Source organism: Pinus tabuliformis, chromosome 5_2 (genome assembly GCF_031772625.1).
Source record: "Pinus tabuliformis cultivar Carrire ecotype Pingquan chromosome 5_2, CPIR1, whole genome shotgun sequence".
NCBI lineage: Eukaryota > Viridiplantae > Streptophyta > Pinopsida > Pinales > Pinaceae > Pinus > Pinus tabuliformis.
Genome location: NC_142306.1, coordinates 651,707,444 through 651,733,640, shown reverse-complemented (window position 1 = coordinate 651,733,640; position 26,197 = coordinate 651,707,444). Strand labels below are relative to the sequence as shown.

General features: G+C 38.6%; 1 protein-coding gene across 8 annotated transcripts in view; it reads left to right on the top strand.

Moving 5' to 3' along the window:
• Window positions 1–26,197, top strand: part of SCAR2 (SCAR homolog 2) — a 114,129-nt gene that overhangs the window by 28,757 nt on the left and 59,175 nt on the right. The window lies entirely within an intron of this gene.

Below are 26,197 nucleotides of genomic sequence, written 5' to 3'. Positions count from 1 at the left end.
ATAAGATGACCCAGATGAAGTTTTGCCCTGGTTGCCAATTTTAACACTCAAGGATGATGTGTTGAGGCATGTAAGGGAGTGCATGACTTGTCAACAGAATAAGCTTAGGCATACTCCTGTAGGATTGCTACAACTGCGCCAATTCCAGAGCTTATATATGGGAATGCCAAAAGGAGGAGGCAACACTTGAGAGAAATTCTTTCTAAACAAGACAAAGAATCAATTGAAATAGTCAACCCTGCTTCTAGTATTCGATGCCTCAAAGGTGCTCCCTTGCCTCTAGGAGTGGATAAAAGTGATAAGGGGGCCTTGGGCATTGCTCCACAAACTTATATCACAAACATGGATATGCAGCCTCATCATAGTGATGGTAAAATGTTCCACAAAGTACAAGGTACAACTGAAAACAATGGAGCAAATGATTTTACTAATGTTGAACAAGCTCTTGATTTAAGTCATGCTTCAACCGTGAACATGTTGAAGTGTTTAGTAGAAGCAATTGATGATCAAAGAGCCAAAAATGAGGAACTGCCCTTGAGTCTTTGGGGGAAGGCTAACCATAGATGAGTCTAGCAAACAACTACTAAAAATGGATGATGGATTAAGACAAGAAGTCAAAGAATTGCGGCCAACAATGGATGCATTTCACTCAAAACACATGCATGTTGCAAATGAGGTTCAAATGTTTCCAATTAGCCATGCAAGTGATTAGTTTACTATAAAATAGTTGACATGTGATCTAGTGAAGACTACAATAGATCTTGAAGAAAGCAGGCGCAAGCCGGTAAGCTTGAAAACGCAGAGGGTTGCAACACTTGGAACATCAATACAATGCTACATCTAGAAAATGAAAATGATACGGAGGACAAGTCAGGGGATAAGAATACGGAGCTGGAGGACATAGCAGCAGCATGGGAAGTCACCAAGATGTTAGCAACAAGCAAACTGCTAGAGCTACAAGAAGCACACGAAGAAAAGATGAAAATTTAAAGGCTGGTAGAACTTATGCAAAAACTGTGAAGGATGAGAACCATTTTTTTATCATCAAGACCCTATATTTTATTGAATGGGCAACTTCAACATTTCAAAGTTGAGGTGAAAGAATATCAGAGCAAGATGGAGTCACAACAGACTGAAGACAAAATCTATCCCTTTCGGCTCAATTACCAGCGTAGATGAAGCGTGCATAGAATTAGATGAAGTTGATACTCTTGTAAAGATTGTCGTGGATGGAACAAAGAGCAAGAATCATGAAGAGATTAAAGAGAGAGGGATAATGGAGGGACAATTTATATTAATTCTAAAGGTTATCGTGGCTGTCCGAGAGAGGAGATTGAGGTGCAGGATGATCTCAGAATATCTTATCAAGTGGAAGGATTTGCCTAAAGAGGACACCATGTGGGAAGGGGGGGAAATCTTGCAGCACTCTAATTTGCAATTGCTTGAGGGAAAGCAATGTTGGGAAGGGGGGACTGTAATGTTCTCCTCAAATTAAATTGCCAAAGGAGGATGTAGTAGCCTACTTAACCCCATAAGCTATAGTCATTTGTAAAGAGGAACCCATTATATAATGTTACTAGGGTAACATTAGATAATTTGGGGCAAATGGAGGGAAACTTGTAATAGAAGTCAAATTTGGGGCAAATGGAGGGAAACTTGTAATAGAAGTCAAATTTGGGGCAAATGGAGGGAAACTAGTGAGCCACTAAAAATTAAAATTAGGAGGGAAAAATCCCAAAGGAAATTTATAAAAAGGAGGGAGGAGATTTGTTTTGATCGTCATGGATTGTTTATCTTTATGATTTTTGGGCTGAGGCTTTTAGAGGGTTTTAAGACCCTTTTTCTCTGGCTGGTGTCGATGGTGAAAGATTCCACCCTAGCCAATCCATGTTTCTCTTTTACTACAAGACCAAACTCTGTTTGGCATAATTTCTGAGGCAACAATTCTCGGCAGTGAGGGTTTCTAAGGCTTTATGTGTGGCGGCAGATTATTTCTGGGGCCTTGTCTGTGGCAGTGTATCATTCTAAGGTCAAATCTGAGACAACAAATCCTTTGTAGGGCCTTGTTTGTGACAATGTACCATTATGAGGCCAAGTCTGTGACAATGAATCCTTTCTAGGGCCTTATTATTCTGAGGCCTAATCTGAAACAACAGATCCTTTCTAGTTCCTTGTCTGTGGTATCCTACAATTCTGAGGCCAAGTCTGTGACAATGGATACTTTTAGGGCCTTGTCTGTGGCAACGTATCATTCTGAGGCCAAGTCTGTGACAACGGATCCTTTCTAAGGTCTGGTCCTTAGCGACAGGGTATGTCTAAAGAACTATTGTGGCAACAAATCATTTCTGAAACTGTGATCATGACAACAAATAATATCTGGGCACCTCTGAGGCATGGTTGTGGCAACGATTTGTTTCTAGCAAGACTCTGTTGAGTTGACTATGTCAGCGAGGGTTGGTGTCAACCTTGTGAAGCAACATTCTAGGGTAGCGTAGAGGGTGGAGCCTCTCTCTCAGTAACAACGGGGTCTGCATGAGGAAAGGGGAGCTGAGGATAAGTCCTCTGTGATAGTGGAGGATCGAGGGGCCATTCCTGAGGCCAATGGCATCAAAAAGGGATATTATAGTTGAAACAGAGGGCTATGAGAATTAGGAGGGATTGGGTCCAAAGCAGATAGGACAAATACATCTCAGGCAACTAACAAGACCAAATCCAAGACAACAAGTGACTAAGGGCACCAAAGCTGTAGTGGGTTGTAAGGTCAAACCATTGGTATACGGACAATATGATCTGTTGATGTAACAACATTAATTTGTAAATCTAAACTACAATGTGTTATTGGAAGGATTGTGGAATTATATCTTGTTATGCATTGTTGAAATTGGCTTTATTGTATGAATTGTTGGTAAAATCAACTACTTGTTCACACTGTTTGTGTATTTAGTATCATCTCTGTTTGCAAAATTGAAGGGATATTGTGATACTAGTATAGAATACAATTTTGTCATGTGCTCTTTCTGAACCTAAGGGTAATTTTCTTAGAAGGTCCATTACACCAAGTGTCATAAAGTGTGAGGAATCTGTCATTGTGGGGTGAGGGAATCTCTCCCATGTGGTCCACCCATCCTACAGTGAATCTCCTTCAACACTCATGTGCCCTCTTCCTAGGAGCCTTTTGGCATCCTTCATCAGAGCTTTAACTGTTTATTACATTCAGTTGGTGCTGTTGAACTGCCTTTCATATAAAATCCAACTTTTATTTATATGGGGCTTTTTCATATCCCTTTCATATCCAACAACTTTAAATTTTACATGAGTCTGAGTTCACTTCTCTAGAAACAATTTCACATTGATAATGCAAATTAGCAAGTGTTGAATGGCACACCTATCCTACAGTGTGTTGAAAGAATGTTATCATTGGTGTCAAAGGGTGAATAGGCCATAAATAGCCCCTGAAGAAAATCAAGTTTTTGGTAGATAGAATCAATGCAAAGTTGCAAACACAAGAATGGATTACACCATCTCGTGGTGCTCGCCAAGACCTTTCCAACAAGGTATGGCTCGCTCTCTAACTCCTCTTGGTTGAGGAAATATGTATTTTTCAAGTCAAAAGTTAATTTTCTTTGGCCCTAGTCAAGTTGACCCTCCTACAAATCAGGTCGGCCTTACTTAGGTTAAGTTGGCCCCGTTAGGGAGTCAACGAGGCCTATAAATAGGCTTTTCCCTCTCCCATTTGTCCAAGGCATTCGGTGAAGCAAGTGTGAGTAATTCAGACCTGTCGAGGAGCAGAAAAAAAGAAAACTTGGTCTAATTAAGGCAAAATTCGGTTCTGTTACAAGCCCTGTAATAGCCTCAGCCCAGAACCAAAGCTAGCCCTGTAGCAGACCACAGAGAGGCCGAAATTTGGGCCTGTTACAGACCGCATAGAGGCTGAAATTTGGGCCTGTTTCAAGCTGCAGGAGGGTCAAATTTCAGACCTATCTAGGCCTCAAAACAAGGGCCAAAAAAGCCCCATGGAAGCAGCTGAGGAATAGTAAAAAATTGTCCTGTTTTGACCACAGAATAAAGAGGTGTTTAAGGGCCATCTTTGAGGCTACTGAGGACACAATTTTGATAAGATCTAGCAGCTGTCAAAAGGAAGATTTGGACTTGGTTAAAGGCAATATCTAAGGCCTGTTAAGCCGAACTCCAAAAGCAAAACAATGAGACACAACACAGAGACAGTAAGTCAAAGCTCATTCTCTTCTGTAGCATGACCAGATTTCTCCAAACTGATATCTGAGGTATGAGTTAGAATCTTCCTCTTGTTGTTGGACTGTTTATCTTTAAGATTGCAAATTGAGTTACAACATGTGAGTTGGACATGTCAAATTGAAGGGGCAAAGCTAAAGTTGTAAATGACTTAGCAGAGACAATAGTGATTGTGTATTGTTGTAATTGGGTCACTATCCCTGGTACGGGAGCCCAAAATTCTTGTTCTAGCTTTTATTATTATGGGTGGCAGTGTGGTGCTAGGCAAGGAAGTTGTAGCTTCCTTCAGCAGGTTGTCACCTCCTTCTAGTGGGTGCTGGTAAACCAGGGGGTTGTAGCCTCCAAGTTGTAGCTTGTAAATAAATTGAAACTATATAAATAAGTTTCCATGTATATTTGATGTTTATTATGTTGATGTTCTCTTACATAGAAGTTTTTGACTGCTTGGGAAGTAAAATGTTCTAAAGGTGCTCAATACTGTTTCACGGGCTCTCAATATTGCTGATATTTCCAACACAGTGAATCTCCTTCTACACTAATGTTGCCTCTTCCTAGGAGAACAATGTGGAGCAACCAAAAACTAACTTATGAAGGGGCCTTTTGGCTTCCTTCTTCAGAGCTTTAGTTGTTTATCATGACCAGGTGATGCTGTTGAAATGCTCTTTCATATACAATTCAACTTTGATGATATGACCCTAAGGGGGGCATATATGGGGTTCAATGTATATGATATTACGGTTACCCCAAGTTAGGGCATATATGGGTTAAATGTGTGAATAAGTATATATAGAGATCATGTAGTCATTATGGAGGACGTGATTTGGATGTATAAAGTTATTGATTATTTGGAGGTTCTCCTATTATTTAAGGAGTTACTGTGTGACTTATCTCTCTTTTCGATTTTGAAGTTGTACTCCACACTGACATTGGTGTACATTGTGTACACTTTCTGGTTTTTATATGTATTTGCATTATAACATTTTATGTAAATGGGGCCCTTTCATATCTAACAAATTCTAATGTCACTGTAGTCTTGAGTTCACACGTTGGTAATACAAATTAGCATGTTGAATGTATCAACAAAGCGAAGGCATACGGAAGTATTTGCTATATATAACACTGATTGGTGTAGGACTCTTGAAAATTGGTAGAGAATTTAAGAATCCATTGTGCATCATTCTCTTTAATCAAATAGCTATTCAAGTAATAAAAGGAAGCACAAATATTTAGGGTGCTTTGGTTTCCTTCATTAGAGCTTTAGCTATTCATTATCTCTAGTGTAACATACACAGTCCTCTTTGATCTTACTAAAGGTTTAGGGTACCAATTTTTTTTCCTTTACCAATACCATTATTAGCTTTGTAACCACACTGTAACACCCACAACACACCTGACATTGAGGCTCACCTTAAGGATGTGGGGTTATTGAATTTTCACTTTTATTACTTAGGTCAAACCTCATTTTTGAGGCCACCATTGCCTTCTGTTCATTGAGAGCTTTTTGGTGGTATAAATTTTATCAAAATCCGAGCCAAGCTCACCAAGTTATGGTCATTTGAAATTTTTATGCTTGATGCCATGTTAGCAAAGACCATACAATTGACACATGGTAGATGATATGGCACCCCAAGTCCACATGTCTCCATAGGGGTGGCACCAATTTAGCACCATGGTCACTTCTCCTTGCCATGTCATCCACTGGCCCTAATTAAATTACTTTACAATTAATTATACAAATGGGTTCTTAGATTGAATTTTATTATTTACTATATATATCATATTAATATTTCAAATAATAAAAATACATCTAAGTGACATGCCATTATTGTGTTATAAACCAACCCAAGTGCACGTACAACTCACCTGGGAACAAAACCCACATGCTAAATTCTACAGTGTCAAAGGTTTCATTAGCCACCAATGAAATCCAAAATTTGTCCATCGTGAAACGTAAAACATTTCCTCGATCATCGATGGGGCAAAAACTCCAACTGATACAAATAAAATAATAAATAATTAACTATGGCAAAAATAAAATAATAAATGATAAATAATTAGTTAGTAAAGGGTGCATATGTACCCTCTCACTCATGACCAATCAATGATATATAGCACATCGTCCAAGTGATATTGTAAACCATCAATTCATATCCTTATTCAATAATAATACATATTATCTCCAAGTATTTATTGGTTACAATGGTATTAGAACCTGATGTAGGCTACTATGGTTTCCACTATACACTATGCCTCTATTGCCCAGTGTGCCATCGTTGTGTTATTAGCTACCGCTAGTTTTGTCTGTTGCTGTCGCTTCATTTTTTGCCTGTCGTTGCCAGTTCTCAGTTGCATTCTATTGCTGCACTCCATGTCAGTGCCTGTCCCTGCAGTCACCTTCCGTTGTTGCCAACTTGCATGCAGAAAATCGTACAGATGTCGTATGGGTGATTCAATTTTTTTTTAAAATTATTAAGAGTTGACTTTTATTAATTATTGTTATTAATTTTAACTATTAATAATTATTTTTTATTACATATTAGTTATTAATTTTATTTATTTTTAATAGTTAATTAATAATTATTATATAATTAATTATGCAATTATTAATTGCCTCATAAATTAAGTAAATAAGTTAAAAAGGGGAAAAGGGGAAAAAGGGAAAATCATATATATATATATATGTGAGAAAAAAAATGGTTCGCAACAAAGAAATTCTTGTAGATATTAATCAATATAGAGATGAAGTCAATAACGTAAGACATTGTATCTGCAATGTTGAAAAGGTGTAGACAGAGTTCAGGGAAGGACAAAAGGTGTTATTTGAGAAGATGAATCAACTAATAGAGAAGGGAAATAGAATTGATAATCTATTTGCAAAGTCTGAGGATTGATGGCAAACTGCGTTAAGAATGAAGAATGATGACAAGGAGAAAACTACCAAGACACTTAACTACCAAGGTGAACAAATTAATCGAGTAACTGAAAAAGTAGATGCTTTAATGGCACAACCCTTAGTTTATCAAAAGCCAACACCTAGTCCACAAAATACAAGTGACCAGGACCATCAAGAACCACCTCCAGTAATTTTTTTAGGCAGTCAGTTGTTGAAGTTTGTAGCTCGGGCAGGAACTTTTGCACGAGCCTTGTGTCTTGGCATGTAGAAGTCGCCCACATGTCACCTTAGAACACTTGCTCTTGGTCGAGCAAGTTTCTGATGTAACTTGTTGAATTTCTAGGGCACAAACTAGAATTAGTTTTTGTTCTGCATGATAACTACTTTCAATTATTCAACCAACATTCAATTCACATATCATTAATTCATAATCATTAAGCAGTTATACAGAAGAAAATCCAACCATTAAAAGCATGAAACAGTGATGAAAAATAACCATGAAACCATATGACAAGAGACATAGAAATTAGGCCTAAGGCCAGGCAAAACCCACAAGGGGAAACCCAAAAATTCTTTCTTATGAGAGAGAGAGAGCTCATAGTTCATCAATACATCAGAAACAACATCAAGAGAATAAAAAAACCAATATCTAAGACCAAGATGAAATCCCAAACCCTCCTCCTGAAATTTTGGCCCTCCATTTCAGACTTGCTTCTTTGTTTGATTAGAGATGAGCAAGACCAAGTTGATGTGTGCAAATGATAAGGAGAGGTCTCTTTTATATAGACTTTTGAAGGAGGTTGAATGGGTGCCTTTTGGGGCCTAGCCGACTTGGAATAATGTGAGGCTGGCTTTGAAATATTTTGGAGGCAACTCGTAAATTCAAATTTTCAATTTCACAATTTCTTCACATGATAAAAATATCGACCATGGCTACAATATTTCCAACACTCCCTCTTAGCCAAGGAGGTATTTTCATTCCCTCTCATATGTACATGTCTCATCATAACGGACGCAGATAACATCACAAGACTGTTGAAGAAAGTGTAACTATGTAAATTTGTATCTAGCAAATTATTTTGTAAAATTTGAGTCATGGGTTTCATGCTCAAAATTGTTTTAGTAGCTCCCATTGTGAGCTCTAGGCTAGGTGATAGGATTGTGTCATTATTGTAATTGTTACACTTGTAAATAATATGTCAAAATGAGAAGTTGTGTCTCGAAGATCAAGGGCAATAACCATGTAAAATTCCTCCTCCAAAAGCAAGGCAAAAGAGCCATTAATTTGGCACAAAGAAGGCTTACACATGCATTGATAGAAGACGGCTTCAAGGCAGATTTCAAGTCAGCTTAGGGACAGTTATCAAGTCGGCCTAATGAGGCATCACAAGAAGACTATAAAAGGACCCCTCTCATCTTATTCAAGGACATCAATTCGGTCACTCTCTCATACTCAAGAACTCGGTCAAAATCAGAGATAAAGGTGCAAGGAAAAGGTCAAGACAAGGAGCCGCAGGTCAGCGAGAAAATGGAGTCTGTTCTGCCATCCGAAATAGTAAGAAGTCGCGGCAACAGATTGAGACTAGGGCATCATCTTGTGTGCTCGTTTTGGCAAGGAAAGGGTTCGTTTTTGGGACAGTTTAAAGGGCAGAAATAAGTGGAAGTATCCTACTAGAAGAAGGTTTAGGTGGGCTAAAAGAGCCCTAAACCTCTCCCACATGTGAACTTGAATTGCAGATCTGTTCTTCTCTGATTTAGGGCTGCTAGGACAGTCATCCACAAGGTCTCCAAAAGGTTCGTTCTAAGGTCAAGAGTAAGGATCTTGATACACAAGACTAATCCTTAAGGAAAGTGAAGATATAGGAGGGCTAGGAGAGCCACTCCTTGACATCTAGTGAAGTCATTCACAGTAAAATTGCAGACTTACAGGGCTGACTGAAATTGCAAGAGGAAGATCAAGTTGTTGGGTAAAAACTTGATTTGTAATCACCCTTGAAACAAGTACAATTTGAGGAAAGGTACAAGGAAGGTAGAAACTGGTCCTAGCTCATCTAGAAGCTGATCCAGTTCACTGTACAGCAGTTAGAGGACAATAGCAGTAAGAGGACAGCAGCAGTCAAAGGTACTTGCCTTGATCCTGGAGACACATCAGTCAAAGGGTATGTGTCTAGGTCTTGGAAATTTTGTCAAGTGAAGATTCTATAAGAAGATTTTCATGGGTTTTCCTCTCAAGGTCTTGGAGAGGTTTTTCCCTGGCTGCTGCCTATATCTTGTGTTATTGTTCTTTTGTTTATTGTTCATGGTAGCTGGTTGATGAAGTTAATGAACACACATAAAGAATAAATTGTTTGTATAAATAAAAAGTTAAAAAGAACTTCACAAGTAGTTACCTAGATCGAGAAATCATTAACATATCAAAGCCCTAGATTTCTCAACATGGTTTTAGAGCGTATGGTAGCACGTCAAGGAAGGGCTGACAAAGAACATTAAAGAAGAGGCAAGGCAGTTGAAGTTGAAGGCAAAACAAGAACTAGATCTACATTCCAAAACCCTAGATCTATCAAAGGGAAGGCAAGAGCTACTATTCTAAAGGGAAGATCTATAAGAGGAAGGCAACAAGCATCCTCACACTCCAGTTGAAGAGCAGATCCTCAAGGATAAGATATCAAGTTCCCTCACATTCAAGTTGAAGGACAGACATACAAGCTTCCTCAAGGCACATACAAGCTTCCTCAAGGCAGCGATCCAAAGACAAGCTTCAAGGATCATCATATCAAGTATCTTATTTTATGAGCAAAACTAATCTTGAAAAGATGTCCTCTTGCAAGGAAAGCAATAAGTTAGTTGGGGTTGCCAACTTCCTTTCTTGGAAGAAGAGAATTGACATCAACTTAAAAGAAGAAGAAGTTATGGAACATGTGGAAAAGAAAATTTCTATTCATACTGATAGTCAAGAATTGGCCAAGTACAACAAGAATGAAATAAGAGCTCAAAAGATTCTCATAGAATCTATGAAAGATTTTTTGATTCCCTATGGGGCCAAACTTGAAACAACCAAGGAAATCTATGACAAATTGATAGAACTATTCTCCGTCAACACTGCAGGAGAAGGGATCTCTTTAAGAAAGGAGTTGTACAAGATGAAAATCAATAAAGAAGAAGGTATAGCTCCGTACCTTATGAGGGTTTCTAAAATAAGAGACTAGTTACAGGATCGTGGAGAAATCATGTTTGATCAAGAAATGACTACTATAGTGCTGAATGCACTACCTGAGGATTGGGGAAACTTTACAACCAACATATGGGCTAGAAAGAAGGCATCCTCACTCAATGATCTGTGGTTGATATGCAAAGTGGAAGAAGCTAGATTGAAGGCCAAGGAAGACATTGTAGTTGGACCCAAGGAGCAAGCATTTGCTGCCAGGTTCAAGAGAAAAGGGAAGTTCGGAAAATTTGAAAGGTCTGGTCACCAACAACATCCCAAGAAAGACATGTCAAAGATTCAATGCTTTGAATGTCACGATTATGGACACTACCGGAGAGATTGTCCCAAGTGAAAGAAGAATGGCAAGAGGAAACATGAAGCAACACATGTCACCTAGGAAATATAAGACAATGAAAAGAAGCCGAAAAAGGAGGACTCACAAGATCTTTACTATGATTGAAAGATCACCTCCTTCTTTCTAACATATATCTTAGTTGCATGATAGATTGCATATGCATTTTGTGACATATTGAAATTCATGAACATTCTTAATGGTTAGTAGTTCCTTGAAGGATATTTTGTTTGACTATGTACATTGTATTTTGTACCATTCATAGAGAAACAATTGATGTACAAGGATATGTTGAATCCTCTGAAAGAACTGTTAAAGTCATGAAACAAGTGTGTTGTATAGGAATTTCTTTATGAAAGTATTCTAGAAAGAATGAATTACAATTTGTAGGAAACCCTAAGATGAGAACACTTTGGTTCTCTGAATCTCTGAAGGGTTTTATAGGCAAATATTCTCTGTAAAGAATCCATGTTCATGAAATTAAGAATGATGGTACTAAGAGAAGCTGCAAGAGTCAAGTCAACTTTGTTGCAGGTCAAAGATCCTTCAAGAAGTCTGCTGCAAGAATCATGGTATGATTCAAGATTGATAAGGTATGTATGTTATTGTATTTTAAGATATCATGTCAGTTGTTTTTGGTATAGAAGATCTCTTTCTCTAGTTTGTGCAGGTGAACATATGGCCTCATTTGAGACATGAGGTGGAGCTCTGTAGTAAAGAGGAAGAAAGAGATCCAAGAAGATACCATGATCTTAAGAATTCAATATCCAAGAAATATGACATCTCCCGATAGAAGGCATGAAGCACTGTAAAAGAAGAAGAAGACCCTTTGACACTTGAACAACCTTGGAGATAGGAGCATGCAGGATATTGGTACAAGATGTCTCTAGAAAAGGTCATCACCAAAAGGTAATATGTGATTTGTTTTGGTTTCTGACTTCTTGGAGAAGGTCTGTACATGTTTGTAAGGCCATGGCAAGAAGAGTTGTGAAGGACAACCATGTTCCTTATGATTTAAAGCAGTGTTGTTAAAATCGCGATAAAATCGCGATTTTATCGTAAAAGCGCGATTTTTTCATTTAGCCGATTCAAATCGCGATTTTTATACATAAAAATCGCGATTTTTATACATAAAAATCGCCACTTTTTTTTATAACGATTTTTATCGAAAAAATCGCGATTTTTTGAAAAAATCGGAAAAAAGCGGGAAAAAATCGTTAAAATCGGGAAAAAATCGTTAAAATCGGGAAAAAATCGGAAAAAGCGGGAAAAAATCGTTTGGCACAAAAATATTCATTTTTTTTCAATTTTTTTCAATTTTTTTTAAAAAATGAATATTTTTGTGCCAAACGATTTTTTCCCGCTTTTTTCCGATTTTTTCCCGATTTTAACGATTTTTTCCGCTTTTTTCCCGGCGCCGATTAAATCCCGATCGCGATGTGTGCAACACTGATTTAAAGCAATCACCGTTGAAGGAAAAGCGAAGATAGTTGGCCATATGAAGAAAGCTCCAGATATAAAGCCAAGAAGGATACTTTCCGGGAAAGAAGGAATGACATGATGAAGGAAAGTGATGGATGGTTGGACCCTACATTATGAAGAAAGTGATGACATCAAGGTTATGGATCATCAAGCAACTATAAGACCCTATAAAGTGCTGATGAAAGAGTCCCTGTTTGAGAGGGAGCTCTGGAAAGCTTCTATGAGGAAAGGAAATTGAACAAGTTTTTGAGTAAGGTGAAACTTGGAACTCATCCCTGGTTAAGAGGGAGAGTTAGACACGACATTATTGTCTTCAGTTTGGAAAAAAGAATGGAGGATTTTGTAGTCATTTGGCCTCCGACAGACTTTGAGGATGTGGTAGGGCATCCAAGACAAGAGTGGGCAAGAGGGCCGATACTCTTGAGGGCTGGGAACCCAAGTTGAGAATAGTCTTAGTAGGGCATACTCGGAGAACACCCGGGTGGGTATGACCCTAAGAGAGACAATGATGATGCGTGTCTATCAGTCATTGGTCTCGCCAACATTGTGTGCTCTGATCGAAGTGAGAGATAGAGCTGTTAGTCAAGGCCTTGCTAAATGAAAACAATGTTGGTTGAAATGACGCTATAACAAATGGATTGAAAATCCGATCTTCTTATGAGAATTCTTTTGAGAACTTGAAAAATTGTCCAAGTACCATGTATGTATAAATATCTCCCTAGTCAAGAGGCAATGTTGAAGAAAGTGTAACTAGGTTCGGTATTTATAATGACACATGATGTAAATTTGTATCTACCAAATTATTTTGTAAAATTTGCGTCATGGGTTTCTTGCTCAAAATTGTTTTAGTAGCTCCCATTGTGAACTCTAGGCTAGGTGATAGGATTGTGTCATTATTGTAATTGTTACACTTGTAAATAATATGTCAAAATGAGAAGTTGTGTCTCGAAGATCAAGGGCAATAACCATGTAAAATTCCTCCTCCAAAAGTAAGGCAAAAGAGCTATTAATTTGGCACAAAGAAGGCTTACACATGCATTGATAGAAGATGGCTTCAAGGCAGGTTTCAAGTCGGCTTAGGGATAGATATCAAGTCGGCCTAATGAGGCATCACAAGAAGACTATAAAAGGACCCCTATTACCTCAGTCAAGGATATCAATTCGGTCACTCTCTCATACTCAAGAACTCGGTCAAAATCAGAGATCAAGGTGCAAGGAAATGGTCAAGACAAGGAGCCGCAGGTTAGCAAGAAAAAGGAGTCTGTTTTACCATTTGAAATAGCAAGAAGTCTATCCACACATGCGGTAGCAGATTGAGACTAGGTTATCATCTTGTGTGCTTGTTTTGGCAAGGAAAGGTTTCGTTTTTGGGACAGTTTGAAGGGCAGAAATAAGTGGAAGTATCCTACAGAAGAGAATTCAACCATTAAAACCATGAAAGAGCGGTGAAAAATAACCATGAAACCATGAGACAAGAGACACAAAAATTAGGCTTGAGGCCAAGGCAAAACCCACAAGGGGAAAATCCAGAAATTCTTCCTTATGAGAGAGAGAGTTTACATCTATGTTGCTAGGAAACGTGGGTGCGGGGATGGGGACGGGGACGACATTTTTGGAAACAGGGTGCGTGGGTTCGTCGGGTAATATAATAATATTAAATTTTAATAATTATATTTTATAAATTATAAATTTATAATTAATAATATATATGAAATTTGAATTTGTATATTTTTTCAACTTTAAACAAGAAAACTTTAATGATAATCATTTAAACATGCACATCATTGAACATTCAACATTGACATTGAAATTTCAAAATTTATCACCAAAAAACTGTTCTTTTGAATCTTTTCCATGTAACCATGACACTGTGACAGCTATGTGAGAGAGCTCAAGGCTACTACTAAAACTGAAAATTCAAAATACATACTAGGATAAATGCTAGACTCAGCTATTTTAGTGAAACTTGGGACAGATTTTGTCACACACAGGCTTTAAAATAACTATGCAGCTTAGGTTCATTTGCAAGGATGCCTATCAATGAATCAGGCTGTGGTTGTAAAGACCCTTCCTCCTACACAACCAAGGAGTGTTAGCATTTCTGCCTCCTGCTCTAATTTCAAGACAACTTCTCTCCTTATTGAAATTGCTCATTCTGGCTGGAGCTTGAGCTTGTAACTTTGCTTTGAATGTTTAGTCTCTTCCATATAAAAACACAATTTTTTCATAGGAGACTCTTCTCAACCTGATAGTGGTCTAGAATTTTCTTGATGTCTAATCATCCACCTGCCCCATGCATGGTGTGCTCTGTGGTAAAGCAATCCCAAAAACAGTGCCAGCCTTACCCTTCCACAAAACACGCTTATCAGTCTTTGTTTCCCAATAAAATGCACAGCAGCCATCTGATGGCTTGAGGGATAGTTTGTCTTTGAGTGCAAAGCTTTGCCTGAATATTAATTATCTAAACATAAAACATCTTCGCAGTTTTTAGAGATTACTTGGTGTACAAGTCTGTAGAGACCATATATGATTTAGGCATGTTTTCCTAGTTTTAATCTTAACATGATGTTATCAGAATGCTGTGAGAAATTGGCAGATTTTGATACTTAATTTAGCCATTGTCCAAAATAGCCCTTCGCCATTTAACAACATTAGCTGATTACAGCTTATGGCTGGTCTCAATCCTACTTTCTATTTGACGGAAAATGTCTGAACCTGTATGTGTGCATTTACAGTTTATAATTTGATGGTTATTTGGCTCGGGAATGAATGTTTCATTCCAAATTGATTTACAAGAATTCTTAAAAAACAAGACTTGTAAAAAACTTAAAAAACCAGGTGCGGGTACCCATGCAACACAAGTTTTGATGGTAAGGACCATGGAAGAATGTTTCATTCCAAATTGATTTACAAAAATTGATTTAGGGTTTTTTAGGTTTTGTTATAAGTTTTACCTTTGTTATAAGTTATTTTTTAAATTTCAATAAAAAAAAATTATTTGAAAATTAAATTTTTAATATAGTTTTTTTATGAAGAACCCAAAGAACCCAAAGAACCCAACCCGAAGAACCCGAAGAACCCAAGAACCCAAGCACCCGAAGAACCCAAGAACCCGTTAAAGGAAAAGAACCTAATTTTTTTTTTGAAGAACCCGGTTCTTCATGGAAGAACCCGGTTCTTCTGGGTTCATTTGGGAAGAACCCGTACTCGAATCCGGTACTTGGGTGCGGGAACCCGGGACGGGTTCGAGAACCCCACCCCCGGGTGCGGGTACCCGTGAAACACAGGTTTACATAGTTCATCAATAGATCAAAAACAATATCAAGAGAATAGCCAAATCGATATTCAAGACCAAGATGAAATCCCAAACCCTCCTGATTTTTCAACCCTCCATTTCAGACTTCCTTCTTCGCTGGATCAGAGGTGAGCAAGACCAATCAATGTGTGCAAATGAGAGGGAGAGGTCTCCTTTATATAGACTTTTGATGGAGGTCCAATGGGTGCCTTTTGGGGCCTAGCCAACTTGGAATATCGTGAAGCCGACTTTGAAGTTTTTTGGAGGCAAATCATAAATTCAAATTTTCAATTTCACAATTTCTTCACATGATGAAAATATTGACCATGGCTACAATATTCCCGAGTTCCAACATAACTTAGCCTAGGTTCAACTTAGGAAAAACACATTAATATGTTGGATTGTTGAGCTAAAGTAAAACGTAGAAAAAACGAATTATTTACTTTCATAAATTTTAATCTTTGTCATCGATCTCAAGTGAGGTGAGATCTAATCTCGTCCATCAATCACTTTGAGCTTAGGAGTAGGGTTAGGGTTAGGGTTTTGGGTCTACTTAAAATTATAAATGCAAGGCTCAGGTGAGGAGAAGACACAACAACAACACAATATTGAGAGCGACATCTCAGTGAGCATGTGCTGGGGTCGAGAGAGTGCAAAGGGGTTGGAGATCTAGATCTGTGAGGGAGAGCAGATCTGCTGGATCATATCTAGAGTTTTGTAATTTGTAATTCCTCAGTTGGGCCATTATCCCAGGATGGGAGCCCAAGTAAGTTCAAAATTCTTATTAATGAAGAACTGATTTATTTGGGCAAAAATTTGTTTATGTTTATGTGATTTAGATTGAATTTTTCTTCCACTGAATTTTTTGTGTTAGGAACTTAATCGTGTATTTGTTCAATTATTAACTACTAAGAAGTAAACACTGGATTCTGGGTTCATATTAGATCGTCAGAGCCAAGTTTGGCTGGGATTGACAAACCAAATTATTATTATTATTTTTGTTTGGGTTGAGTTTGTTTAGTGAGGGCACAAAATTTTCTCAAAAAAGGGGGTGGGGTCGTGGCCGACAGGCTTGAGCCCAACAACCTCTACCAAGCCAGTCGACGTTCCACACAGTAGGGAACAAGCGAAGTGGTCTGAAGCTCATGCGGGTTGGATGGCGCAATAGTGGTAAACACGGTTGGGTTGCAGACAAATCGATGGGCCGCACAATATCTCAGCCGCCTGCGAGGATACCAGTGAGACAGAGGTTGTTTGGGGTGGTAGGCACAAACGTCTTGCAAAGTTGGGGCTGAACACAATTGTAGGTTCTGGACTATGTGCAGGTGGGCTGTGGGCTCAAGCATAGTCACATAGACAACCATTAGCGACTATGCGACAAATCTTAGCTAACGGGGCAAGCACAAATGGGTGGTGAACAGAGCTGCCACACAAAATCGGTAAGGAAGTGTAGTTGTGAGTCGCAGTTTTGAGTGATCTACGATCAACACACAAGAAAACATCAGTTGAAGCCGATCGAGATTACAAGCAAGTGGAGGCAATAGAGGTGAGACGCATGCCGATAATCCAGAGAGAAGTCGAATGCGTAGAGCCAGCCGGAGTGGCCGACATAGCCATTGAGAATATTAGTGCACAAACACTAGAGGCCAACAATGTGGCAAGGCTACAAACCACAAAGATCAGGCTAATGGATCAGGATCATGGTGCGTCGGGATTGATCGACAAATCAACATGCAAGTGAGTGTAGAGGCAACAGGGGTGCAGTCACGAGAATCTGTGCAACTAACCGGTTGTAATAGGAAAAGTGATAGCAGAGTTACTGTTGGTGGGGTTTGTGATGGATATTGGGTTGCTTTATGAGGATAGGTTGTATGGGGCAAGAAAATATAGCCCGTGGAAGGAGCAAATTGTTTTGCTGTTTAAGGAGTAGGAGTTGTGGGACATTGTAGAGAAGGTTGTCATTATTCCTACAGATTCTACTCAGTTGGCTAAGCTTAATAAAGGGAACATGAAGGCCAAGAGAATAATCCTCTACTCCATTAAAGACCATATTTTCTCTCATGTGACAAGGAAGAAGAATGCCTTTGAGATGTGGACATTTATAACCAAGTTATACCAGAGTCCAAACCAAAACGGAAACATGGTGTTGAACGAGAAACTGAGAAACACCAAGATGTTTGAAATTGACGCAGTTGCATCATACCTAACCAATATCACTTAGATTAGAGATGATTTGGCAGGAGTGGGGTAAACCATTGATAGTGAAGAGTTGGTCAGATCAACTTTGAGTGGTTTTCTTCCAAAATGGGATGTCTTTGTTGATGGGATTGTTGCACAGGAAAATTTTCCTAGTTTGGATAGAGTGTGGGATGATTTCGAATAGGAAGATACTAGGAGATGTTCCAAAAATGCAGACCAACACGATGGTGGGGATGATTTGCAGAATGTTGCTATTGCTGCAAAGGGCAAAAGCAAGGTAAAGGGAAGTGGGTGATTTGCTTCTAAGAAGGACATGAGTAAAGTGAAATGCTTTGCATGTCACAAGACTGGTCATTAAGTGAGGCAGTGTCCATACAAGAAGAAGACGAAGAAAGCGACGCAGGTGGTTGCAACAACATCAATTGTGAAATGTTGGCAAGCTCGAAAGGAAAATTTGAGGAGTTTTCCTTGTCACTGCCTCATTTCAAGAAATAGGGATTTCTTGGGTGAAATTACAAACATGAGCTTTCAAGAATGATAAGCAAACCTTTTCACTCACAATCACAGCTTTGCAATCAGCATTTAGACAACATACAAAAAAGCAGTAATACATATCTAAAATTATCCACCAATACATATCTTCAGTGGACCATCATGTTGCATTCTGGCATACATCAGATTACACCTCAGAAGTTCATGGTTCTCCTTTCCCCACACAAACGGAATTTTTCCTAGCTAGACTACAGGACTATTAAATAGGAGCTTTCAAAGTGTTACTAGACTGCTCTTTTATGAGTTCTGGTTAAGCTAGAGATTGGAGATGACAGCTCTTAAGCACACATAACCGGTCTCATTTATTTGTGTATTTCCAGCATATGGATCAGGGATAGACTCAACATGCTTCAAATCTGGTTGATCTCACAATGACATTAATTTCATTGGTAAGGGATGTCACCTCAGCCTGCATTACTGTGGGTATTATAATGGATTGTTGTGTGTTTGTTTCCACCTTGTAATACACAGGAAGGTTTCCTCATACACAAATCTGGGATGTGAAAATCATATAACTATTAATCATAGTTCTCCCTTCTTACAATCACAATCTATAAGCCAATATGCAAGCAAAAATATAGAATCTATCAAAGAAATATGAGAAATCCCATTTAGTCATTTAGTCAAAGAGTTGTGTGACAGCCTGAAAGCTTGAAACCAGACTCAAAATTATGAGACTATAAACCATATCTGATGTTGATGCTTCTTACGTTACAGTACCTTGTAAATCTGGGCACAAACGATACATCCATCTATCACATGTGAGTCTGTGACCAACTTGCAATGGACAGAAGTGAGGGCTGCTGTATGTGTATATAGAACTTCATTGAGGAATTCCTTCGAACAGTTTGCATGCAGCCAAATTCTGACTTGCTGATGTACTTCAAGACCAGCAATGTACATGGAAAATACCGAGGCTGTTAGATCATTTTAGAAAATTTCCATAGAAGCATTTATTCAAACCAGTGTTGCACACATCGCGATAAAATCGCGATAAAATTGGAAAATCGCGATTTTTTAAATTTGCCGATTCAAAGCGCGATTTTTATCGAAAAAATCGCCCATTTTTTTTATAGCGATTTTTATCGAAAAAATCGCGATTTTTTGAAAAAATCGCGATTTTTTCGGTTAAAATCGCGGGGGGCGCGGGCAGCGGGGTTTTATATGGAAAAAACGATTTTTTTTTTATTCATTCAGCAGTCCGCCGCGGAGGAGAAGGAGAAGAAGGGAGGGAGAGGGTTGCCGTCGGTTGTGGGAGCGAATCGAAGCGATTTTAGGAGGAATCCAAGCCAAGATCGCCAATTTGTCCATAAACCAGGTATGTAGATTAATTTTTTTTTGTTTTGGTTCAATAAAAACTTTGTTTTTCATTGTTTTTAAAGAATTTTTGGAAATTTTTCATTGATTTGGGATGGGTTATTTGTTATGACTATGAGAACCAATTTTTGATTTTTATTTTCTCATTTTCTTTAAACGTTGTTTATTTTTTTTGATTTTTCATTGTTTTTTGGCATTTGGTTGGGTGACTTGGGTTTAGAAATTGGGATTTTGGAAATAATTAGCTTGTAATTTTGCAAATGCTAAATTGTAATTTGTATTTACTATTATCATTTATGTAATCCTAAATTCCTATTTCCTAATCCTTATTTTTCCATAGGTTTGCAAATTCAAAATTCAAAAACAAACATGCCAAGGAAATTGGATCCTTTCTGGGAATATGGTGACCCTAAAACTCCGAATGATAGACAAAACTTGTATTGCAAGTTGTGTGGAAAGGAAATATTCGGGGGGGTGTACAGGTTGAAGTTCCACCTTGCACAAATCCCTGGACGTGATGTGGGGCCCTGTCTAAAGACAAATGCTGAAATTATCCAAAAAGCCATGAGAGCATTGGGAGAATTAGAGCACACTAGAGACGCCAAAGAAGAACTCAAAAGGCAACTAAAAAGGTCAGTTGAAGGAAGTGGGCCAAGTGGCATAGGTTCTACTGCAGCGTCAGTCAATCCGTTTGCTGCATCATCATATTTTGTTCCTCGAACCACACCTGGTTCACAACCAACTATCGGTTCAATGATGAAAAGAACTGAAAAAGAAAAAGCTGACAAGTTGATGACAAAATTTCTCCTCTGGAGTGATATTCCTTTCAGCATTATAAGGAATAATCCATTTTTCCAACCTACTCTTGATGCTGTTGCCAGTGTTGGCCCGGGGTACAAACTCCCTTCTCTTCATGATTTCAGAGGCCGGCTTCTTCAAGATGAAAAGCGTGACTGCACCCAAAGATTGGAGGATTTTAGGGCATCATGGGCACAAACAGGATGCACTGTTATGTCAGATGGTTGGACTGACCAAAAGGGGAGAACCCTTATAAACTTCTTGGTTAGTTGTCCCTTGGGGACTATGTTTATCAAATCTGTTGATGCAACTCATCAAATCAAAGATGCAAAAAATTTATGTGATTTGCTGGATGTGTTTATTTTGGAGGTGGGTGCAGAAAATGTTGTCCAAGTCATAACGGACAACGCTGCAAATTATGTTGCTGCTGGTAGAATGCTTATGGACAGGCATCCTACTTTATTTTGGACACCTTGTGCTGCCCATTGTATTGATTTGATGTTAGAGGACATAGGGAAAATTCCCTTTGTCAAAGAGGCTGTTGACTCATCAAAAACCATCACAAAATTTATTTACAATCACACATCTGTGCTTAGCTTGATGAGAAAATGCACCAACAACAAAGAGTTGGTGCGCCCCGCCATTACACGGTTTGCGACGAGTTTCATATCTCTTCAATCCCTCTTGAATTCTATGTGGGATTTGAAGAGAATGTTTGTTTCAGAGGAGTGGCGTTCTTCGCCAATGAGCCACAAACCAGAAGGAGAGGCCGTCTGCAGACTTGTTTCATACCAAGAAGACTTCTGGGCGGGAGTGCAGGAGGTGTGCGCTGTCACTGAACCTTTGGTAAAGGTTCTTCGGTTGGTAGATGGTGAGAAGCCCGCAATGGGCTATTTGTATGAAGCCATGGACAGGGCCAAAGAAGCCATTCGGTCCTACTATGATGACAAGGGAGATGATGGGTTCCAGAGACAACTCCTTCTATGGAAGGTCATTGATGAGCGATGGAACAACACACTCCATCGTCCCATTCATGCTGCTGGGCTTTTCCTGAACCCTGCATTTTCTTATGCATGTGGGTTTAATTTTGATGTTGAGGTCGTGGAAGGATTATTAACCTGTGTCCAGAAGATGGTGAGATCTTCAGAAGAACGTATGGAGATCTCTAGACAAATTGAGCAATATAAGTTGTCAGGTGGCTTATTTGGCTTTGATATGGCTGTCATTGATAGGACGGTTAAAATGCCAGGTATTTTTTAGTTTGCAGTATGTACTTTGTAACTTTGTTTCAAATTTCATTGTTTCTTCAAATTCCATTTTTTTCTTATGTTTATTTAAAATTTTATTTGTAATTTTGTTGTAGACGCATGGTGGAAGATGTATGGTGGCAGAGTACCCCTTTTGCAAAATCTTGCCATACGCATCCTCAGCCAAACATGCAGCTCCTCGGGATGTGAGCGCAATTGGAGTGTATTTGAAAAAATGCACAACAAGAAGCGCAATAGGTTAACACTTAAACATTTAAAATATTGCAAATTTCCAAATAAATTTTTGAATTCATTAAAGTTTTAAACAATATTTTTTTTATAATATTAATTATTAATTATTAATTTATTATTTCATGAACTTTGTACAGGTTGGAGTCCCATAGACTTAATGACATGGTCTATGTCTACTACAATCTTCGATTGTGGGTGAAACAACTAGAGAAGACACCTGATACGGAAGCCATCTCATTGGATGGGATTGACACCACTGCTGAATGGAGGGTTGAGACCGAGAGGCCTCTCATGGATCCCACTGAGGATTGGTTAGTGTAGGATGAGGGGGAGGAGGAGGGGGAGGAGGAGGAGGAGGAGGAGCAGGAGCAGGAGCAGGAGGAGGAGGAGTTGGAGGAGCAGGAGGAGGAGGTGACACCGCCTACCCGGGCTACCCGGGCTACCACTACCACCAGTAGAGGACGTGGTCTCCGTCCACCTCAGCCTCCTATAGCTGCTACTACTAGTTCTTCAGCTTCTAGAGCACGTCAGACTCCACTGCCATTTCCACCACCACAGGCACCAGCTTCTACATCTAGAGGGAAAGAGAAAGTTGTGCCATTTTCTCGCAAGAGGGGCAGAGGAAATCAATAGGATTAGACTTTCATTTTATTGTATATGACATTATGACATGATGAGATACATTATCATATTTTTTGTTGATATTTTGAGGCTGAGTTGGACTTGGGACTCAGGACTTACTATTCAGGACATGATTCAATGTTATGTGTGATTTTAGCGCTAGAAATGATATTAAACATCTTATATATTAGTTTTTTTATCATATTTATGTGTCAATGTATTTATTTTATGTTGTAGATGGTTTAGATATTAAAAAAATTGAAAAAAATTGAAAAAAAATGAATATTTTTGTGCCAAACGATTTTTTCCCGCTTTTTTCCGATTTTTTCCCGATTTTAACGATTTTTTCCGCTTTTTTCCCGGCGCCGATTAAATCCCGATCGCGATGTGTGCAACACTGATTCAAACAATTTGTGTGCAGACTGGAACAGAACTCAGATTCTTAGGATTAGGATCACGGGTATTAGGACGTATACCTTGTGTTGATATGCCATGATTTTCAAGCACTAAAACCTATGTTACACGAAACTTCTAGTAACCCAGCGTTTTGGGTCATACCCGTACCCGAAACTCTGAAACTCCACTGAAACTCAGCCGAAACTCGACCATCATATGAGAGTTAATATAGACTTGGTTTTCCTTCAAATTGTCTTCTATGGGTGTTATTCCCCTTTTTCTTGCAAGATAATGTGTTATTCACTTATTTATAAAAAATGTATATGTTTATATACATATATGATGTTTCAGCTAACGTTTCGGCTGATGTTTCCATTTTTGGGAGGTGACATTTCTAAATGTACCCGTTTCGGAAACTCTGAAATGTTCCGTCCTTTCATGCAACCTAGACTAAAACAATGTTTCCTGGCTTACAGTTGTGAGTCCAACACAAAATGCAATATAAAAATCAATCACTGTTATGCTGATGCAAATTTTTTTACTCATGCATACAGTTAGTGAACATCCTCATATCCATTAGCGTATGGGCAGCATTTTATGGTTTTCTTAGTGTGGATTTGTAAGTAATGTTTATGAGAGTCAACTCAGAAATATGCATTTTAAACATGCCACTGCTGCAAGAAAAATTAGTAAACATCAATTCCAAACAGACTTATGGAAACACAGTACCAATATCACCCATCAAAAAATTGTGACTGTAGGTGTAGGATGATTTTTCTTCCTTTCAGATCTGCTGTAAGTATGGTCTTAGACCAGTGCCATGATTAAAGGTGCCAGTGCCTTCAGATTTGTAACTATGACAGGGCAGGGGCTAGGCTTCAAGACAACAGATTTCTTATAGTTTTACAAGCTGGGTGACCTCCAAATCTATGTCCGGAAAAACCTGAGTTAAAAAGTAAAATCTATGTTGAAGAAGTTTACCAGTGCTTTGAAGTTTCTTGGTCAAATGGGCTCTTTGGCACCAAGAAGGGAGATTGCTCCAATGAAGGAAAAGGGGGCCCCTGTTGAGAAATAAATACAAAGAACAGCCCTTTCCTATATTTCAACAAGAAACCTAGAGATCTTTCACCATATTTCTTTGCTAAGATAGACAAGGAGAAATGATTATACAATTTGAACACAATCAAGAAATAGTTCTACTTTTTATCACCATGAGCTGAGAGAAAAGACGAGAAATCATTCCAATTTATTAAACATCTGTAATATTTAAATCAGCTTTACCAGTGAAATTTGATGTACAACCACTGATGAAAGCTTTCCAGAAATTATGAGCACAAGAGAAGGGTGAACTCAGCTTGTAAGGTGCACATAGAGACCATCCACAAGCTTTGTACTCAGAAAATCAGAGGGAAAAAATGCAGAGTTCTAGTTTTATCTCCTTCAACAACCATAATAATGGCAAGGCGAGCTGAATAAAGAAGCCCAACTTCAAACACCCCCCCCCCCCCCCCCTCGCACCCCACCAACAGTCAATTTCTATCAGCTACATTCATGGAAAATTGGGCCCAGTTTTTTCTCAAAGTTGGGTCCACTAGAAAGTGTCCCTGAAAATATTACATTAAACTAACTTTTTGTGGGGCCCTAAACACAACTGCACCCTTTTCTTTTTTAGTGACCAAGATAAACTCAATGGTGGGTCCCAATGGGATCGCTGCCCCTCCTTAGTTGGTGCCCTTGTGCCCCTGACTATTAAGGCTGAAAATACGTTTTACAATATGCATGATGTAAGCTTTAGGAGGGGCCCCCCTTTCTTTGATGTAGTGAATTAATCACATAAATATGAAGGAATGCCTATTTGGGTCCAAATGCTGGGTTGCATGGTAACAGGTCCAATGGCTTTGGATTTTTGTAGGGCATTGATTAAACATCTAAGACAAAGCACATGGGGAAATCAACACAAAAGAATGCTGACAGCTAGATAAGTGTTAAATCCCACATTAAAAAGGAATAAAAAGAGGTATATCTAATGGACATTGCAAACCCTATACTAAATCTTGAAAAATGAAGAGAATGCATTGATAAAATTTTATACATACCTGGGAATATGGATCTTGTAGATCAGAATAAATTCCCACTTGACAATGGCTTGGCTAACGGCAATGAAAACACTGGTTTTCCCCTTTTGCTTGATGGAAAATGGTAACAATCTCCTTAGAGTTCAATCCCCTAACTCCTTTTTGCAAAATGAAGATCAAAAGACTGAAATTCCTGTTACAAGAAGAAGTTGGTGGAGACAGGGTGATATATTCTATTTACTTGCAATATTTGCTTGAAATATCGTGATATTTACCACTAATAATATTAGCTTGGGGAACCAGTCATGATATATCGCATACAGGGGATATATTGACAATATATGTAACACTGATTAGGATAATGGAAATTATTGTGCATAAAGAAATTCGAATCTGAAACACCTTCTGCAACTTCTTTAAGAGATGAGCTGAAATCACTTGTATTAGTAAAGCTACTAGGACATTACCTGCTTGTCTATGTATATTGTTGTTTTACCTGGTCTTCTATGACACCTAAATGTAGTTCAGCGATACTGCGAGATAATTAATGCCCATTCTTATCAAGGACTTTACTGAGCAAATATATAGACTGAAGCTACATAATTACATGTTCCACTCTTTGTTGTGTTGAGAAATAAATGCTTATAGGAGTTAGGGTTTGATTCCTCTTTCTTGATAATTACTTGTGAATTATGTTGGCTTCATTTACTTCTTTATTAGTTTATCTTTCAAGCAATTACCAAATTATATGTATATGAAGACCACAAGAACAAGAGACACAAGATGTAGGTGCTCAGCCAGGGCAAAACCCCTACAAGGGGAAAATCCAGTCAAATTCATCCTTCAGTAGATTCAAATCAAGATGAGACACTTCCAAACTTTTTAGACCTAGACAAAGACCTCCTCCAACCACCAAGTCAGCCCTTCCCTTCAATAGATGATCCCTGTCAAAGTCTCCAAGTGACAGCTCCCAAACAACAGCTTCAGTCTAGAATTTCGGCCCCCCAGCAGCAAAACTTCGACCCCAAGCAACAGAATTTTGGAACTGCAGTAGACACAGAATTTTAGCCCCAGCAACTGCCCAGAAACTTTGCACGTGTGAGAGATAGATAGCCCAGAAACTCGAATTAGGTCTTCCCAACAAATTTCGTCCTTCTCCAGCTACTTTGCTCTCTTTTCTGCCTCTCTTCCTTGAAGATCGAACTTGTTGAGTGAATGCTCCAAATAGGTCGAATTGCCTCTCCTTATATAGCCTTTCTGCT